Source organism: Gossypium arboreum, chromosome 12, assembly GCF_025698485.1.
Source record: "Gossypium arboreum isolate Shixiya-1 chromosome 12, ASM2569848v2, whole genome shotgun sequence".
NCBI lineage: Eukaryota > Viridiplantae > Streptophyta > Magnoliopsida > Malvales > Malvaceae > Gossypium > Gossypium arboreum.
In genome coordinates, this window is record NC_069081.1 from 54,185,456 (window position 1) to 54,201,465 (window position 16,010).

The 16,010-nt window shown below is 35.8% G+C and overlaps 1 non-coding gene across 1 annotated transcript; it reads right to left on the reverse strand.

The window, feature by feature from the left end:
* Positions 1–14,741: 14,741 nt before the first annotated feature.
* On the reverse strand, positions 14,742–14,848 carry LOC128286297 (small nucleolar RNA R71). Its single transcript, XR_008276840.1, has one exon. It is a non-coding gene; the product is annotated as a small nucleolar RNA R71 (small nucleolar RNA).
* Between the last annotated feature and the right edge of the window lie 1,162 nt (positions 14,849–16,010).

Below are 16,010 nucleotides of genomic sequence, written 5' to 3' on the forward strand. Positions count from 1 at the left end.
TTGGCCAAATGTGTTGGCTTATATTGGTTAAAAGTTCATTTTGTATAAGGCCATTTGTAATTGGCTACTATTGGTATAAGTAATTTATATGATGATGCCTTTCATGGATGTGGGAATTTACATTATTTGAGTTGATAAGTATGTGATGTTTGTGTATGATAGATGGTAGCATGTGAATGATGTGTTGATGTCTTAATTGTGGCTGATTTGGTTGTATGTATATGCTTGAATTGGTGCTATGTTATAGGGTGTAGGTGTGTGCATTAAAGGGTGGCAAAATGGCTTGGAAAATAGCCTTATTTTTGTCCACACGGGTAGATACACGGGCGCGTGTCTAGGCCATGTGCAACACACAGCTTGTCCCCACGGACATGTGTTTAGGCCGTGTGTCCCCTGCACTTAAATTTTGAGAAACAAAATGCCCAATATTGAGTACAGGGAAGAGACACGGCTGTGTGTCTCAACCGTGTGAGGGCCACGGCCTGAGACACGGGTGTGTGTCCTTTGCGTATGAAGTCTACACCTATTTAATGGAAAATCATAAATTTTAAATCGATCACACGACCTAGCACAGGGGCAGGTGACTTGGCCGTATGTCTTTAAATTGTTTTTGGGTGACATACACGGGTTCGAGACATAGGCGCGTGTGACCACACAGCCTACCCACACGGGCGTGTCCCATACCCACACGGGCGTGTGAACCCTGTTTAGTGAAAAAATTTTAAGTTTTTGTAAAATTTTCAAAAGTTCTCGGTTTAGTCCTAGACCACTTAAAAAGCATGTTGTTAACACCCCACACCTGAGCCCTATGCTAGGACGGGATACGAGACGTTACTACACTTTATCATGTGCATACTATCATTTCGATGTCATTAAAACTCAATCAAATTAAAATTTTTTTTGAACATTGTCTAAACTCCTTAATATGGGCCTACGAGACCCTAAACATCCATTGGAAACCATTCGGGACCAACCCGGGTCCTTTAATTAACTTTAGAAAAATAATTGTTGAAACAGGACACACGCCCGTGTGAAAGGGCAACACGTCCATGTGGTCATTGTAACACGGCTGTGCTAATGGCCCGTGTGAATTAAATTCCACTTTCGAACCTATAGGGGTTTTCACACGGTCTGACACACGCCCGTGTCCATGGTCGTGTCTAAAAACCTTGACATTCTGTTTTTGATGTTAGCACCCAATTTGGGGCATACGACCAAGGCACACGCTCGTGGCCAGAGGCCGTGCCCTCCACACGGCTGAGACACGCGGTCGTGGCTCTGCCTGTGTGTTTACTACCATGCATTTTGACTTGCAAATTTTACATGCAGGGGACACATGGCTGAACAACAAGCCCATGGGGCTGGCCGTGTGTCACACATGGCCTAGACACACACCCGGGTGTCTACCCGTGTGGACAATATAAAGCTATCTACCAAGCCTTTGCCACCCTGAAACACAATCTAACATCAACCAACATATCAAAGTTTAACTTAATATGATTTCTCAACCAAACAACCATAGTTAAGACCTATATACATTACATATATTTAACCATGCCAACAATTTCACATTCATGAAAGACTTGCTTGCATTCACATAATAACTTTCAATATTAGCCATTTTCCATGGCCTTATACAAAATGAATCAAATACTAAAGTAAGCCAACACATTTGGTCAATTAACAATGACACAAAACTCAAAAGTCAAGGTCCTATACATGCCATAATCAAAATAAAAGATCTAACTATACCAAGTGCTTCAGATGATAGTGTGATTGTTGCCTCCGACGTCCGATGATCCTCGAGTTAATTAGGCGGCACTATAAGAAAATGAAAAAGTGAGGGAGTAAGCATAAAGCTTAGTAAGTTGCATGCAAAAAAATATAACAACTTTACCATTCATCATCATGCTCATTGTACTAAAGTAGGCATAAGCACAACTTACTCATCATTATCCAATACAAATCGCATAGCATATATTGAACTCACATCTCATACATTTCAAATAGGTACTTGTACCACTCACAACATGGTTATACTTTTCTCATTTAACTTAAACTGTAACTCTCACCGTTGAACTATTTGGAATGCTATCAGATATTCACTAAGCCTCAAACATAGAGTATTATAACGCTAGGGTTTGTGCAAGTGTACGCGGTCATTATCAAGTATTAAGTATCGAGTTATCGTCTCCGTAGGGATTGTATTTGTGCTAAGTCACTTAATTTGTAAAAGTGTATTAACAATTTGATAAATAAAAACAATATAATTAAGAAGTGATGAAAAGTTAAGTATATGAAACTAAATGCAATAATCCCTAATGCAATTTATCCTAAGTATGCAAACTATAGATTTTAGCAGAATTAACACAATAAGCAAAAATTATAACATAAATAAGATAGGACAATTACTTTAATTAAAATCAAATTATTATCAACATGCTTATAAATATTCAGAAAAACATTCCATGGAAACTCGATCTTTCATGAGTTTGGAAACCACGTTAGGTCCTTTCAGAATCCTTTACTTAGTAAATACACATTTTACTGACTTAATTATTAAGGTTTCTTAGTAGTTGTGTGAGATAACAGGGACGTGTTAGGTTTGAAACAGTTTAATCACACAAATCTAAAAACTATGCAGATAATAGAGCCTGGTTAGGGATGTTATGCAACCTACAATTTAATCGAGTTAGGATCTAAATTGAGCATGCACATTTCAATTATGCGTCCATTAGCCGTCGTCTGGTTAGGATTGCTTAGCTAATTCAGGTGCATTTTAATCACGTATGAATGAAATACAGACTTGATAGGTGAGGCATGGGAGCTAGTTTGCTAAAAATAGGATGTCCATCTTTCAAAATTCCTTCCAAGGGTGGCCGACCATGAAATGAGGCAATGTGGCTAATGTTGCTTGATTCTTGGTCAATTTGAGTGCCACAACAACTCAGGACTAAGACTCGGTCACCAATAAATCTTCGGGCAAATCTCTGATTTCTTCAACTCTTCATGGACCTTGTGTAATTAAACCAAAAGATGGTTTATGAACCTCCATATTCAGCCAAATTTTGGGTTGACTTGGCCCTCCATTTGGACGGTTTTGTAATCAAATTGAAGCTCTCAGACCTGTCCAAAAATAAATCAATAAGTTAGAGGACCAAAGAATTAAATTTTACCAAGTTAATTAAATTAATTAAAACCCAAATTATTAATGAAATATTTTAAAATGAATTATTAAATATAATTTTATATTTTATTATTTAATTTAATCATGCATGACCCACTTTATGTCATAAAAATATAATATGCTCAATTTAATATAAAATAAGCCATTTTATGCATGAAAATTATATAATAAAGCATAAAATCACATTTTAATAATTTCTATGTCCTATTTTCATATTTTCAAATATTTCATTAATTTATTAAACAATTACTTGGTTTTAACAACAAATTTAAGTAAAAAGGTGATAATTTATATAGGAAAAAGCCTATATATTTTTCAGTTTACACACCCCCAAACTTAAATCATTGCTCGTCTCGAGTAATGTTCATGCACAGAACAAGGTCTCACTAAAGCAAAATTGCTAAAAGTGTAAGCAGCATCAATCATTGCCCCATAATCATGTATTAATAAATTCATGCTCATTGATCTTCTTCATTAACAAGTAATTCATATGCAACCATTTTGAACATTTTATTCTAAGTTTCAAGGTATGCCAACATGAATCATAGTATGTATATACGTCACAGCCATAGATAATATTCTTTCATTTAACATAATTTCTCATCAATCAAGCAAAACAATCATAAGACTTATTTATAATCTTCATATGTTGAACTTAGGACTTCCTCTCCACTAATGTAGGTGACATAATCATCAAATCAATAGGTCTTTTATAAGGTTGTAATAGGGCTCGGTCAAAGGTAAGGATTTTAAGAGATGGGATATTTCGGTTTAAAGATCTTAACCTTTAACTTTGTCTTGGTTTTCTCATAATACAACCTTTTTCTTTACTTGAACCTTTGGAACACCCCAAACTTATTTTGAACTTAAGCTCATACATTTTTTTCCTTTTTGAAGACTGAGCAAACTTTTCTTCGCCTTTTTTTTCTATAAGCATAAGCACATACATCTTTATGAAAATTTCCTCAAATGCTGATTACCAAGACAACTTAAGTTAAGATAGATACACAAAATTAGGGTAACTTAAAAAGATGGTAATGTGGCTTGTAATGTAGGTTCCTTGCAATAAACAGACCTTTAAGCTCAAAATTATAGTTTCAAGGGTCTAATATCATAAGGTGGGCTTGAAAAGGCCTAAACGATCCAAAGAATATGGTGCCTATATCATTTTAAATTTTTATGTCTCCTAGGATTTCGCCTCAAGAAAGTTACTAAGTCAATTCTAAATATATAAACCTTCATGCATGTCTAATCTCAAAAGAAACTAAGTTTTCATGGAAAACATTACCAAAGACTAAGATCATACAATCATTTCATTCTTCATGATAACATAGAGTCATTTAGATAAAATCATCATTCATGCTTGCATACAAGCTATCTTATTAACAAATAATTTCTCTAAACATTTATTTATTAAATCATACTCATGAAAGAAATAATTGAAACATACTTGAAAATTTGAGCAACAATTATTTGCCTTACCCCCTTTAAAAAGAAGCAATGTCCTCATTGCAAGAACAATGTAATAAATGAAAATTGAATACCAGGTAAGGTTAAAAAGAAAGAGAGGTGAGTCATTAAGACTGCTTAAATACCAAGTCCTTCCTCATTATCCAGTCCTAGACATGTTCATTCCCATCCCCACATCACTTAGTCTTTTCCTTTCTAAAGGAAGCATTTATTCATGCTTGCTATGTTTTATTTGCAGAAATTAAATCCAAGTTACTAAAGAAAAAAATTCCTAAAGACCTAAAATAAATAAATAAAAAGACAAGAATCCTCCCTTTTATTCTTTTGACTCATTCCCCTTGTCTTCTTTAGCTCTTTCTCTGCTTGTATAATCAGTATCGTCCATCCATGTCTCAAAGATAGCATTTTGGGAACTCAGGAACAAAAATGTTAGAGAAATTCTTAAAAGTATTTTGAATCGAATCATCGCTAATTTTTGCATATTTTTAGTAAGTTTTTTTGTTGATTGTGCATGAACTTACACATATCCATCAACATTGACAATTTTGATTTCCTTGAAGTACTTGTAGAAGTCGGCAAGGGAGTTGTATATTCAAGTTCAACACTTAGCTTGACTGGTTCTTTTTCTGGCTAAACCCTTGGTTCAGGTCTTCAACTGGTTCCTTATCATATTCTTATTTTTCAGTGTTTGAAACTAATTCAGTTTCAATTTCATTCATTAACTCTTCAATACCTGGCTCAGTTGGTTCTTCTTGCTCACCTTGATTCAGCTCATGCACCTTCTCTATTAACCTTTCTAGATCATGACTTGTAATGAACCCTTGGACATATTGCCCTTTCAACTTCGCTTGTGTTTTAACACAAGCCCTTAAGCAAAGTGAAGTGATTAATGATGGGAAATAAGCTCTTCCTGTCTTCTTTTTAGCACAGCCATAAATCTCCTTGAGAATAATTTTCCCAACATTAATGGACGTTTCTGTCAAGATTGCATGTAACACCCCGTACCCGAGACCGTTTCCGGAGTCGAACACGAGGTGTTAACGGACTTAATTCATTAATTAAACAGCTCATACAATTCATTTTAAAATTTCCAGACAAGCTGGCTAACTGCATCACAGTCGCTTTAAAAATCATATCTCGAGTTACGAAACTCAAAATCCAATTCCGTAAATTTTTCCTAAAACTAGACTCATATATATATCTACTAATTTTTTTCTAGAATTTTTGGTTGGGCCAATTAGTACAGTTTATTAGTTAAATTCTCCCCTGTTTCAGGGTTCAACTACTCTGACCTCTGTGTATTACGAATCAGATATCTCCCTGTACAGAGCTTCAATGACTATACCGTTTGTCTCTAATAAAACTAGACTCAATAAGGAATCTGTACATATAAAGCGTGACTTCTAATTATCTTTTTAAAGTTTATGGTGAATTTCCAAAGTCAGAACAAGGGATCCAGAAATCGCTCTGGCCCTGTTTCACAAAAATTTAAACATCTCATAAAATATAGCTCATATACCTGTTTTGCTTATTCCATATGAAAATAGACTCATCAAGATTCGATTCCATAACTTATTCATTATTTAATTCCATTTCTACTATTTTTAGTGATTTTTCAAACTCACGTCACTGCTGCTGTCTGAATCTATTTTATGGTAAATTTTACCTATTTCATGGTTTCCATGGATTAGCTAGCAATTTGACATACATAATACCAAATATGATCATGATTAGCCATTCCAATGGCTAATCATTACCAAGCATTTCTATTTCCATACCACTCAATAACCATATCATAAGACCATACATATAAAATGATTATAATGCTATACATGCCATACTCAAAATATACAAGCCATTATGCCAAGATGGTATACGGATAGTGTAAGCGTGCCTCCGACCGCTTCCGATTTCGAGCTGGCTTGTCAACACTACAAGGAATGAAAAGGAGGAGTAAGCATAAATGCTTAGTAAGCTCACATGCAAATAGCAAGTAACATAACCATATAAGCAAACATAAAACATCATTTGCATAATCATCACCAAGACATTCATATCACCTTTTCATTTATCATCTTACCATATTGTTGTTATATCGAGTTTTCAACCCGAGGGTTAAGTACATACCTGTTCAAAGTATCCATTTCACAACACTTACCAATACGTCCCTTTCATCTTGAGTATTCCTCCATTTGAGTAGAACTTTACCCGTTGAACACATCGAATATAATTCGGATACATGGATAACTTGCACATAAGTGCCACATATGTAGCCAAGCTACCATGTAACCCGCCCATAAGTGAACTCGGACTCAACTCAACGAGCTCGGCGTTCGCATCCATAAGTGAACTCGGACTCAACTCAACGAGTTCGGATGCCTAGTTACATCTCACGAACTCGGACTCAACTCAACGAGTTCGGACGCAGATCCGTAAGTGAACTCGGACTCAACTCAACGAGTTCGGATGCCCAAATATCCCAGTGACATGTCACTTGTATCCTAATCCATTCACGAGGTTCAACGGACCTTTTCCCAATCATGTGTCTCAACCATCTTCTACGGAATGCCGATACCGATACTCGGTAGTATTTCACATTTTCCAAGTATATCACATAATTTGACATATTATCAAACAATTATCACAAGTATAATATTTCATAATAATTATCATATCATTTAAAAAACATTAAAACATTTAAAATAATAACTATGTTACCAACATTTACATATGAACTTACCTCGTATGCTAAAATGGCTATTTTACCATTTCGTCCACCACTTGGTATTTTCCCCATTTTAGCCCAATTTCAGCTTTTCCTTGCTAATCGAGCTTGGAAGCTTGAAAACCCTAGCCATGGTTTCTCCTTGCTATATTCGCCATGGGGTTGAAGATGAGAGAAATTGGCTTTTAATTTTGTATTTTAATTCATTTTACCCCAAATGACCAAAATGCCCTTACTACTAAACTTTCCAAAAATTCCATCCATGTCCAATTTTTGTCCATAGACTTAGAAATTGGTAAAATTACTCTTTAAGGACCTCTAATTAATAATCTAATTCAATTTTATGCAAAATACTTCTAGAACACAAGTTTTGCAATTTATTCAATTTAGTCCCAAATTTCAAATTAAGCACTTTATGCATAAAATTTCTTCACGAAATTTTCACACAATCATGCAATCATATCATAGACCTTAAAATAATCATAAAATAATTATTTATATCTCGGATTTTGTGGTCACGAAACCACTATTCCGACTAGGCCCAAAATCAGGATATTACATTGCATATAACAAGAGCATTCGTTCCATCGAGATGGTGGAACTGTGTGAGATAGGCATAAAACTGTAGAGAACAAAATAAAACCATACCTTTGCTACTGGTTTTAGGTATTCCCTTCGGCAAGAATGGCTCCCATACTTTCTTATAATCCATTGGGATCCCAGATTTGTTACAACATCAAGCACTTGTTGAAGAAAATCCAAATTTATGTTGTTCATCAAAGGGTAGTACTCATCTTCTTCAACATGAGGTAAGTTAAACAAATCATTGATAGACTTAGAGGTAAGAGGTACCTTTTTCTTTCGAATGATGACCTCAGTGGCATCTTATGTGGTCAAACATGCATAGAACTCTCGAACTAGTTCATCATTAGGAAGTGAACGAGCATCACAAAATTGTTCCCATATGAGAGCATTGATTGTCTTTCTAATTGGCACAGGGACAACCATCAAGTCATTACTCTTCAAGTTAAAACCTTTTTTCGACATTATATGTGACAGCCCAAAATTGACCCTAGTCGGGAAGTGGTTTCGGGACTGCTAAACTGAGTCACCAAAATGTTTGAACGTAATATTTATTGTCTAGAATATGTATTTATGAATGTGTGAAAATTTCAAGCTTCGATTTAGTCGATTGCATGTGAATTCAGTTATTAGGACTTGTGTGACACTTTTGAAATGTGATACGCTAATCTATAAGGACCTAATAGTGCATGTAATCAAAAGGGAGGACTTGCATGTCAAATTTCCCCTCCTAATAGCTAGTGGCCGGCCATGACAAGGGATTATGGGCAAAAACATGTCATAAAACATGTTGGGACAATGGTGTATGTAAGAAAAAAATAAAATAATTGAGCATGGGAATTGAATAATGAAAGGGAAGAAAAAAAAAAAAGGAGAATGGTGAGTGTCCCCCCCCCCCATTGCCGTGAGTTGAAGAAAAGAAGAGAAAAAAATTTGTTCATCATTTTCATTCTCTCTTGACCGAAAATTCTAAGGAAGAAGAGGGAGTTCTTGCTTCATGTTTGGTTTGGAAGAGGATTAGGAAGAGGTTTGGCCATACTTGTATCAAGATTAAGGTATGTTTGATGTTGTGCCATGAGATTCATGCATGTTTTTGGTTGCTAATTTGATGTTCTTATTAGCCCATGGTTCAAATCCTTGCTATGTCATGGGGGTGGTATTCGGCCAAGGTGGATTTTGTGTTAATGCCATTGCATGTTAAATATGAAGCTTGCTAATGATACTTGTGATGGTGGATTGATGGCTCTTGGACTTTCTTTTAGCATTTTTGAGTGAGACATTAAGTTCTTTGTTTAACCAAGACCAAAATTGAAACGGTATGGTGTTGTGATGTATTCGGCCATGGTACATCCATAAGTATAATTTATGCTTATTGCATGGTAGGTAAGATTTGTGTTTTGGATTTATGTTCATGTCTAGTTATAATCAACTTTGAGATTCGGCTCTAGCATATATATATATATATATATATATATGTTTGCACATGATGTGTTGGTGTGACATATATACTATCTCAAGATATATATTTTCATATGATGATGTTTCGGTTATGAAGTAAATGATTGATGCGTATTGAGTTACAATATGGGATGCGTTAGTTAGTAAAATGTATGCCGCTTATGTGTGGTATTATGTATAATTGGCCTCAACATGGACATGCATATTCGCCACATGAGGGGATTGGTGTGCATGCATTCGGTTAGAGGCAAGCATATTGATGCCTATTCTTGGCTTGGAAAATTCGCTAAGGAGAGTACTAACTAATGTGTTGAGTTTGATTCATGATTTCGTACATATGTGACTTTAAGGTCTAATGAAAATATGTGGGCTAAGTACCTTGAATTCCTCTTTCGATGCTCAAATGATTAAATCAATTTATTTGTTAAATTAAGCTCAAGAGCAAAGGGGAGCTAAATCCGATAAAGGGAAGGAAAAAGTGGTCGAATAGACATCAGAATCATTCGACAACATCCGAGGTAAGTTCTTGAGTAATAGAGCTTAAATTATGATTTGATTAGATCATGTTTTAAGCAAATCAAAATCATGCTCTTTGTGTGTGGCTATTGAGCCGAAATTGTAAATATGATAAGTGTCTTGTGTCTGAGCTTTGGTAATGAGAATGTAATAAGAATGTGTATTGATTTGTTGATATATGTGCTTGGTTATTTGAATGGTATCCGGGCTAAGTCCCGAAGGCTTTTGTGCTAAGTGACTAAATCTGGGTCAATTCCCGAAGGCATTTGTGCGAGTTACCAAAACCGGGTTAAGTCCCGAAGGCATTTGTGCGAGTTACTAAATCCGGGCTAATTCCCGAAGGCAATTGTGCGAATCACTATAACCGGGCTATGTCCCGAAGACAATCGAGCGAGTCGCTATATCCGGTTAAATTCCGAAGGTACGTGATTCGGAAATGAGCAATCTTGCTGTAAAAATTTCAGTTAATACGCTTGCAAAAATTCCAGCAATGAGGTATGTTCGTATGTGCTTGAATTAGTTGAGCCCTTACAAGTAAGTATTCGCTCAGTTGATAAACGAGCTACCGGCCTTTGGCTAAGTTGATCTTTTGTGTATGAACATAAGGGTTGGTAATGTGAAGTAAGTATGATATTGAGAATGTGTGCATATGAAATTATCCGTTTAGCTATATGAATGCTATGCTTTTGTTGTGCTGGAATCCCTTGCTCAAAACTTACTAAGCATAAATTGCTTACTCCGTTTCTTTGTTCTCTGTTTTATAGATTTTGGCTCGTCAGCTATCGGACTCGGGATTTTTGGAAGTTGAAGTCTCCCACACTATCAAAGCCCCCTTTTGGTACAATTTTGGTTGAGCTTTGAAATGGCATGTATAGGACTACCCTTTGCTGTTTTTCAAGCACGTTTTGTGATGTATGTGTGTATGACCATGCGAAAATGGCTCGTAAAAGTGGAGTATAGCATTAGACCATTTGTGTTTATGTATATATGTATGGTTTCATGATGTGACTATGGACTGGAATGGAAGTGTTGGGCAAATGATCAGCCATTGGAATGGCTAAATACGATTATATGTGGACCTATGTATGACGAAACTCTAGTTGGTCCATGGAAACCACGAAATAGGTAATGTTTACCTTGAAAACAGATGCTGACAGCAGCAGTGGCGTGGATTTGAAAAATCACTAAAATTTGTAGGAATGGAATTAAATAGTGAATAAATTATGTAAATGAACCTTGATGAATCTACTTTCATAAGGAAGAAACGAAACAGTCATATGAGTTATATGTTAAGAGATATTAAAGTTCTCGTGAAACAGGGCCAGAATGGTTTCTGGATCCCCTGTTCCGACTTTGGAAATTCATTATAAATTAACCAGAGATAATTAGGAGTCATTCCATATATGTATAGATTCCTCTTTGAGTCTAGTTTCTATAGAAACAAACGGAATCAGCATTGAAGCTCTGTACAGGGAGATATCCAAGTCGTAATGAGCGAAGGTCAGTGTAGTCGATCCCTGTAACAGGGGAGAATTTAACTAATAAACTGTACTAATTGGCCCGACCAAAAATTCTAGAAAAAAATATGTAGATGGACATATGAGTCTAATTTCAGGAAAAATTACAAAACTTATTTTCGAGCTTTGAAACTCAAGACATGATTTTTAAGGCGACAGTGATGCAGTAACCAGCTTGTCTGGAAATTTTTTTTTTATGGACTGTGAAAGTAATTAAGTTAAGTCTGTGTGCACCTTGTGTTCGACTCCGGTATCGGACTCGGGTACGGGGTGTTACATTATAGGTTGATGCTTGAAAATTGAATCAAATCTCTCTTTCACTTCTTCATCGATCACAATCGGGTTTCAAGAGTAGTCTTTGACGATCTAGTTCTTTTGTGAGACATGGTCTTTTCCCAAAAATTTGGCAAAGTTCTGCTTACAGGGAAGAAGAGAAACTGGCAAGTGGGTAGGACTTGCTTGACAAACCTTGCGACGGCGAAGAGGTTGCGGTGGCGAAGGCAACATGCGGTAACAATGGTGGTATGCGGTGGCGATAACGGCTACATGCCACAGTGATGTTGATGCCCCGACGATTGCTTTGGGCGGTAATAGGAGATTTTTGCAAAGGGGAAAAGAACTAGGGTTTCTTTCGGGATTTGAGGTTGACAGCACAAGAGAAAAGTTTAAGGATTTTTTTTTGGGGTTTAAGCAAATTGCTTTGAGGGATATGAAAAATAGTAGAATGAAGAGGGGTTTATATAGGGAAAATTTAGGGCAACTGGAAACACAAAAAATTATATGCTTGTTCATACCCATTTTTACTTAAATTCGTGCAAATCCGGTTAAATTCTTGTCGAAAAATAAATAAATATTATAAAATAATTAAATTTTGTAAAAAAAAATGAACATGGTGTATCTTAGTTAATTTTATACTTAATTTTGATTAATTTTGATTATTTTCGACAGATTCGCGCAAGGGCAAAAATTGGCTCGACACTGTTAAAAGCACAAAACTGAGAAGCAATTTGAAGTATCGAGACACATTAATTTCTAGCCTAAGACGGTCCAGGAATGTGTATTAATTCATAATTTAATTACTTTTAATTTATTCACCATTTAATTAGGGTTAAATAAATTATTTTTAATTAATTATGAAGAAAGGGTCCAGTTGAACCGCACTGGTCAAACCAAATTGAGTGAACCAAACCAGCCACTAATTGGGTAGCCTAGAACAGTCCATATGCTGACCCAAATCATCATTTTATCTGATTAAATATGCTCCAAAAAGGCCCTTGAAAAACTTCAAAATTGCATTCAAACCCCACCTTTAATTGGGGCTTTGTAGATTTGCCCCAGGCTATTTTTAGCAAAGTTGAAAGTCTCAACTTTTTCCAAGTAGATGGCTGGCCATAGGGCGGCTCTTTGGCTGGTGAAATTTGCTATTTTTAGCAGCCACAATCAGCTATAAAATCCACCCCTTTCTGATCATTCAAACCATCCCTCAATCCCACAACATTCTCTCATTCTCTCTTCTCCTCTCTCATTTTTCTCTACATGTTTTTTCCATCCCATTTCCCTTTTTGTTCAAGTGCCGATTTTTTATTTTGGGAAAGAGGCTCTCATCAGCCATTTTGGATCAGAAATTAGGTGTTCATAAGCTACCTTGATAGCTGAGGGCAACGAAGAACAAAGAACGAAGAACGGAGCAACTAATCAAGCCACGGAAAAACACCGGATTTGCTTCTTGTTCCCTATCTCTTTAATTTTTGTTGTTGTTTTAATGAACATGTTTATGAATATTTATACTATTGAAATGGTAATTTTAATCAATTTAGCTTAAATTAAGTTTGTGTTGGGTTGATTATATTCTGCCTGCTTGAATTGTTAAAATGATGTTTATGCTGTTATAGGCCTTGGTAAATTGCTTGGTTAAGTAAAATCTTGCCTAAGTTATTTTTGCAATATAATTGTTAAATCAATAATGAATTAATTATTAAATCTTATTGAAAATATAATTAATAGACACAATGCTTAATCAGTGCATGTTTAGTCCTCTAAGGTAGCTAAAGTTTAAATTAGCATTGTATTCGGCGATAATATGCCTTGCATAACTTGCAAGATTATTGTGATTAAAATGTTTCAAGGTAGAAATACCCTGGTACCTCACTTAATCTTTTATATGCTTGTGAAGATTAATTGACCGCTTGGATTGACATTGAAAAATGTTCAAGAGATTGATTAATTTAATAAGATTAATTTAATAAGTATGTATGAGCAATAGTTAGCAAATTACCGAGTTGTTGTGAATTTCTTCATAGCAATATAAACATAAGTTTAATAATTCTAAGTTAAAGTGTAATTAATCCAACACAAGTATGTTATCTTGATTAAATCTTATTTAAAATCATGCATTAGAACTCCTTTGTTTTATTTTAATTATTTACTTAGTTTTTAAATAGTTTTTGACCATCTTTTAAAACTAATTTATTTTTACCTCGCCAAAGTGTTTTACAATTAAATTCATAAATAATTCTTTTTACAGTCCCTGTGGGTACGATAACTCGACATTTACTTGTCACTTTATTACTTGTTGCGATTGTGTACACTTGCACATTTTTCGTCGTTCCAAGTTTTTGGCGCCGTTGCCGGGGACTGTTTTAAAAAAAGCCATTATTTTTTAATTTGTTAGTTTTACATTTTGGTTTATTTTCCTGTTTAAATTTTTACTTACTTAATTTTTCTGTGATTATTACAAGTGTTTATGAGTATTGATCAGATTATTGACTTACTCCTGTAGACCCTGAGATAGAACGAACATTTCGACAACGAAGAAGACAAGCGAACCAGAGAAGGATTGAAAGAATGAATTTCAAGAATATGAATCAAGGAAACGAAACAAACCTTGGTTAAAATCCTATCCTTATTGCTGATGATAGGGATAGAGCCTTAAGACAATATGTTGTGCTAGTGTTTAATGATCATAATCTGGGTATTGGAAGACCCGAAATTGAGGCACAACAATTCGAGCTGAAGCAAGTTATGTTCCAGATGCTTCAGAAAGTGGGCCAATTCAGTGGAATGCCTACCGAAGATCCTCATCTTCATTCAAGACTGTTTATAGAGGTGAGCGACTCTTTCAAATTAGCTGAGTACAGAAGATGCATTACAATCGAAGTTGTTCCCGTACTCATTAAGGGACAGAGCTCGAGCCTGGTTGAACTCGTTGCCACCAATCTCAATTTCCACATGGCAAGAGTTAGCCAAAAGATTCCTCATGAAGTATTTCCCGCCAACCAAGAATGCTAAGTTGAGGAACGAGATCACTGCCTTCCAACAAATGGATGATGACTCCTTGTATGAGGCATGGGAATGATACAAAGAATTATTACGAAAATGCCCTCATCACGAAATCCCACATTGCATCCAACTTGAGACATTTTATAATGGTCTCAACGCTTATATGAGGATGGTAGTGGACACCTCCGCTAATGGTGCTCTTCTTTCTAAGTCTTACAATGAGGCTTACGAAATCATCGAGAGGATCACCAGTAACAGTTATCAATGGCCAACCAATCGATCTGTATCAGGAAGACAATTTACTGGAATACATGAAGTGGATGCTCTCACTTCACTTGCATCTCAGGTATCTTCAATCCTCAATGCTTAAGAATCTTACTCCTAATGGGTCTAACAGTTTTTTAGCCCAACCACCTCACCAATTTGAGAGTATAGCCTGTGCTAATCGTGGGGAAGGAAATTTGTTCGAAGAATGTCCATCGAACCCCAAATCTATATATTACATGGGTAACCAGAACCAAAATCGAGGAGGGCAAGGAATGCAATCCAACTTCTATAACCCATCGTGGTGAAACCACCCAAATTTTTCCTGGAGTAACCAAGGGGTTGGAACCAGTAACAACTACGCCCAACCTAGACTGACCTAGCAGTCTAGTTTTTCCCAACAAGTTCAGAAACCAGTTCAAGCTGAACATCCAATAGCTTAGAGAATCTACTAAAGGCTTACATGGCGAAGAATGATGCCTAAATTCAAAGACAAGCAGCTACATTGAAGAACTTAGAGAACCAGATAGGCCCGCTTGCAACTGAACTCGAAAATCAACCACAAGGTGCTTTACCTAGTGATATGGAGAATCCAAGAGATCTGGGGAAGGAATATTTCAAAGCGTTAACATTGAAGAGTGGAAAGATAGTAGAGCCCAACACCATTAAAGTTGAAAAAGAGCCAGCTGACACTCAAGACTCAGAGGAAGTTCAACCGAGTGTTGAAATTCCAGTTTCACCAGAACTAGAACCTGCAAAATCTTATAAGGTAACCTCAGAACCACCTAATTTTGATCAAATAACAACTGCGTTGGATGCAGAATTGCCATCAAAGACAAATCAACCAGTACCAGTTCTAGTAATGAAACCTTCACCACCCTACCCTTAAAGACTTTAGAAGTAGAAATAGGAAATTCAATTTAAAAAGTTCCTTGATGTACTCAAGCAACTTCATATCAACATCTCGTTGGTAGAAGCACTTTAACAAATTTCGAACTACGTCAAGTTTATG